Consider the following 5,376-nt stretch of genomic DNA (forward strand, 5'->3'; position numbering starts at 1 on the left):
CCCTAGTGGTCCGCGAGTATATTGGTAACATTTCACATTTGAAATAAATACATTTAAGTTTTCCGCACTCTCGCGGGAATATCTCCGCAATGGAGCGAGCTAAAGTTTCACTTTCGATGGCATGATATAGCCCAGCACAACACCTTCATCACACTTGCTACCACTTGTTTGTACACTGTTAAAAAGGATATTGGTTTTTAGTCAGATGGGCAAATGTTATCATGCTGAGTGAACCCACTGCCCATTACAACTCATTAAGACGAGTTACAAAAACTTCAACTTGAAAAATATTTGTAAACTCAGAATAATCCGTTGCATTAAATTGATAACATGAGTCAGCCTCGGCATTGTATGTAACACGCATGCGCCCGCAATATGACGTCACACGCAGTGTCCCAAAACTGAAATGAATTTGAAATCCGAGTTGGCTGCCATCTTTCTTCCTCGCTCAGAGCCCGGACTGGAGTTATCAAGTAAGTACATTCAAATGTAATCTAGTTCATCAGCAGACAATGCAAATTAATCCTCTAACGTTATTCTCTGTCTCAGACTGACTGTCGCAACACCTTTTGATGCATATTTCATATTTAACGTTAGTTAGTTTTAGGAAAAACGTTAGCATGTTAGCGAGCTAGCTAGCTAGCAGTAGGTTGGAAATTAAGAGCTGCCTGAGTGAAATAGCGAGTATATAGTGTAAAGCAAAGGAGGGTTGAATGAGTTGAATGTTGATGAGACAAATTCGGACCATCTAGATTTAACAACAGATGATTACATAGAGCAGGGGTCGGCAACAGGCAGACCGCGGTCCGGATCCGGACCCAGACGCCGACCTATACGGACCCGGAGCTATAATCAATACATTAATAGGGGATTTTTCGGCGCCTCCCACTTTTTTAACGCTGATTTGGTTGACTTGTGTAATTCGTGGATAACCGAAGAGTTTTCGTTTTGGGGGTGGGGGGGAGGGAGTCAGTCCGACAGACGGACAACTTCTCACTTCAAAAAAGAAGAAGAAATCTAGACCGCAAAAATAATTAAACAAGCGAGTACCTGTTTTTCCTGGCCAAGGACAGGTTCATGAACACAACACGAGCGTAACGTGTCTTCACCTGGTACATGTCTCATCTGAAAGGAGTGCTGAGCACCAGAACGCCGCTCCAGCCCTTAAAATATTGCAATACCCATAAGGAGCCGTACACATGCCGCAGTGTTTGCGTGGCTGTGTCTTTAGTTGTAATCACAGTGGCGATCTGTTGTTATTAGCATCTGGTTAGCTAGCTATGCTAACGAATTTAAAGAGATTTTCTACAACCAGGTGGAAGAGAGCTATCTCCTGAGAGGCTCAAATAACCTCAGCTCAGTGAGGTTAAGGCACACCTTGATATGATCATTATAGTTATTAATGAGACTAAATGAAAAACAGGTATAAAATACTATATGACAGCAACAAAAAAGTTGTTAAAAATAACAAGAATAGAGTTTAAAAGGGGAGTGATTTGTAAAATATCCTAAAAGGAAAATATGCTACAGTTCTGTTTCATATGGGTGTTGAGAGATGTATCCATAGATCTCTTAATGTTGCTCTCAAAGTGCACCACATTGATTCATTTAACTTCAATATTTAAACATTACACATATCCACAGTATTTAAGTAATGTTAATTGACAATACATATTGTTGTTTTTGAATTGTACTTTCTTTATTTGATTGGCAGTCAGTTGTTGATTACATGCAGACGTTGATAAAGCTACAGGTCACTTCAATATATATCACACTAATTCATGAAGCAACTTAGACATTTTGATGTTCCGGACCTTTGGATGGGGAGATTTTCTCTAACTGGACCTCGTTGAATTTTAGTTGAAGACCCCTGACATAGAGGATCAAGACCTGCATGATTTGTTTCAACAGAAAGTTGCATCTTTCTTACTGCGTATGCAAACGATTTTGCATGTGTCGATTTTACATATATATGCTTGTGCAATACCAAATATTGCATCTGGGCAGCTTGTGAAATGTGAAAACGTAGGTCACTTTTAACTTGGACTAAAATGATGTAATGTCACTTCTTCATATAGATCGTCAAGGAATTCACCAGGCTGATGTCGATGGACCTCAATTCGCTCTATGAGGGTCTGGACAGCCACCTGCAGAAATTCCTTCAGTTGTTCAGGTCAAAGCGCTTTGAGGGGATCAAAGAAATTACATCCTTAATGGAGAGCCTCGACAAGGATGTAAGTACAGTTCTTTACTTTAAAGTACTTTGAGGCAATAGAGCTGCCTTTCCACATTCATTCATGTGTTCTCGTGTAAACTCAATGTAATTGTTACGACGGGATACAGGGGAAGGACCCAAAAGCAGGCGCCTGATGCAGTTCAATGATTTAATAAACAACATGGTGGTACGTCGTCTGTGTATGCACATATGCCAAAGCATCTCTAAAGCACTTTTGTTGTTGTTTTTTGTTTCTTTTTGCATGAAGCCAACGGATCCTGAAGAGGACGTCATCAAGGGAATGGTGATTGGAGTCCTTTTAGTCGTTGAAGATGTGAAGGAACCTCTTCCAGCTTCTTACAACGATGTCGCCCTCGTGATCGAGGAAAGGATAGTCATACGTGACCTTGGTGATGTACCCAATGCTTTTGTGAACCTGATGGGATTGCAGTACATGTTGAACCTTGACTATCCAAAAGACTTGAAATACACCTTTGAGGTGATTCAGCGCCTGTTCATGGGAATTGGGTTGGACTCGTGCACTCCCAGGGTCCACTCTCTAAAGAATATATTGCTCAGTTAGAGAGATGGCCTAGGAAGATGTCTCTGCATCCGTCCCAAATGATGCATTTTCATTTTTTGTCCACTGTTCCAAGAGGAAAACAAATGTATAGCCCCTCTGTGGGTCACACCAGTTTATTTGGTTTTCATTTTCTATTGCTCTATTTTGAGGAAGTGTCAGAGAGACACTAGTGTGTATTTGATGTTGTACAACAACCATGAACAGAGTGGATATTTCAGTACTGTTAGAATGTTTTAATGTTCTGACTGACAGTTAAGTTAAGAGAGATACAATTTTCTATGCATTTTACTGCAGCAACCCTGAACACTTACTCCTCAGAATGGACTCTGTTTAACAAGTCACTCAATTACAGTTGTATCTATAGTGTAATTTCAGTTTTTGAGCAGCCCAGAGCAAAAACAATGGTGTGTTAGAGGGTGTTTTTTGTTTGGTCTGCATGTCCCAAGGAAGGTCTTTATGATATGTTGACATCCATTGACACACTTATTTGAATTAAAAAGCAACACTGAACAGTTAATGAGTGTGTGGGTTGGAGTTCTTCATTTCTTCAGTTATTGATATTGTAATAACAGTCCTGATTGAAATGTCTTTTCAGCTATTTTTTCATGTGTTAATATAGTTTAGACTAAGCTAGTTCTCATGTTGATGTATCGTATAACTTTGTAGCTATTAGTTTGCTTGTCCTGGTAAGTTAACTTGGTACTAGAAGTTGAACAAACACAGTTGTACATGTTGAGCTAACTTGATTAACACATTTTTAAGAACTCAATCAAATACGTTTAACGAACATCTTCTTAAGTTATCTTAACTAATATCTTCTAGTTCAAATAACTTGACATACTACAAGTTGTATCAACTAATTTATTGAAGTGTAATAGACGACAATAAATGTTGAATCAACTTGACACAACTTAACTCAGTCAAAGCAACAAGATGACTTGACTTAGTCAAGTTGAGTCAACAAATCATTTTTAACAGTGTTTAACTTGGTACTATAAGTTGAAAAAACAAAGTTGTACATGTTGAACCAACTTGATTAACACCTTTTTAAGAACTCAATCAAATACGTTTAACCAAAATCTTCTTAAGTTATCTTAACTAATATTTTCTAGTCCAAATAACTTGACACATGAAGTTGAGTCAACAGACTACAAGTTGTATCAACTAATGTATTGAAGTGTAATAGACTTGACAGTAAATGTGGAATCAACTTGACACAACTTAACTCAGTCACAGCAACAAGATGACTTGACTTAGTCAAGTTGAGTCAACAAATCATTTTTAACAGTGTAGGCTACCATTTTCAGGCGACTTGTAATCTGTTCTAGAAAAACGATGCGATTTTGGATATTTGTGGAGTTAGGTGGTCCGCGAGTGTTTTTTTATTGGTTAAGTGGTCCTTGGTATGAAAAAGTTTGAGAAACACTGATCTAATGGTATTCACCCTGCTGCTGACAATAAAATATCTCATATTTTACTCATGAGAGTGCGGTTTATTGTCTTTATTGGAATTTCATGGCCATTACATGAATATACATCACAAGTGTTATGCATCACATATGTCGACAGCAGAGTGAATGTCTAGCGGGTAAAGAAAAGCACATTTGTCTCCCACCATGACTATCACACAGTGACCAGTACGAGATATGTTATGATGTCTGCTATACGAACTGGCAAAAACTCTCCATTTCAGCCTCACTTGGAAATCAGCAGCAACTACAAGTGGCATATCCTATCCTTGACCACAGATTGGAGCCCTTGGTCGTGTATCTGTGCCCTTCAGCAACACATCACGTACCAGAGAGCGTGAGTTGACTTTGAAGTCGCTGTGGTGGAGAGATTCTGTGCAGACAGCTGCTTGGAGAGCCTGTTATCATCCATCGGAGCCAAGCAGTTGGTTAAGATGTCCTTGTTACTGGCGGGGTTTCAAATCCAACTGTGGTTTTGCAGTGAGCATAGTGTAATGAAAAACTTACCAAGGAGGCCCACTTCAACAGCATAAAGATTTGGACAAGATGGAGAAAATAGATGAGCCTGCAACGAAGACTTGATGGCGCCTGTGTCGGATCGCCGCTCCCTCAGCTCTCTACCTTTAGCTATCCTTTTTTTGTTGTATGTATGTCAGAATGTCTCTGCTCTGCTCGTCTACGATCGCCAAGCTCTCCTCCACCTCAGACCCTCACTGGAGTTGATATTGCTGCCCAAACCTACATCTGGCAACCATAAATCGTCCCTCTCCCCTCTACTGTCGGATATTCCCACCTACCTGCGCCGTTTGCCCTGCATCCTGCCTTGCCGAAAGCGCTTTAGACGACGGGGAAAGCGTGGTGGTGCACTGGTCCATCTTAAGCAGTGATGCAAACACAGGTATGGTGAAAAAAGAGAGAACTATTCGAAGCAGAAAAAAAACAGCGTAATATACCATCTGACAAAGGCCTGTGCTATAATCCAATCCAATCCAACTTTATTTATATAGCACTTTAAAAACCTTCAGACCAAAGTGCTGTACAGAGAGATAAGCTCACACAACATAATATAAATACATTTAAAATACAAGATACAAACACAAAACAAACTA

The 5,376-nt window shown here is 39.7% G+C and overlaps 1 long non-coding RNA gene across 1 annotated transcript; it reads left to right on the forward strand.

The window, feature by feature from the left end:
- Positions 1–419: 419 nt before the first annotated feature.
- On the forward strand, positions 420–2,538 carry LOC117456913 (uncharacterized). Its single transcript, XR_004553289.2, has 3 exons — positions 420–473; positions 2,079–2,234; positions 2,484–2,538. It is a non-coding gene; the product is annotated as an uncharacterized lncRNA (long non-coding RNA).
- The last annotated feature ends 2,838 nt before the right edge of the window (positions 2,539–5,376 follow it).

Source organism: Pseudochaenichthys georgianus, chromosome 13 (assembly GCF_902827115.2).
Source record: "Pseudochaenichthys georgianus chromosome 13, fPseGeo1.2, whole genome shotgun sequence".
In the NCBI taxonomy this organism is placed as follows: Eukaryota; Metazoa; Chordata; class Actinopteri; order Perciformes; family Channichthyidae; genus Pseudochaenichthys; species Pseudochaenichthys georgianus.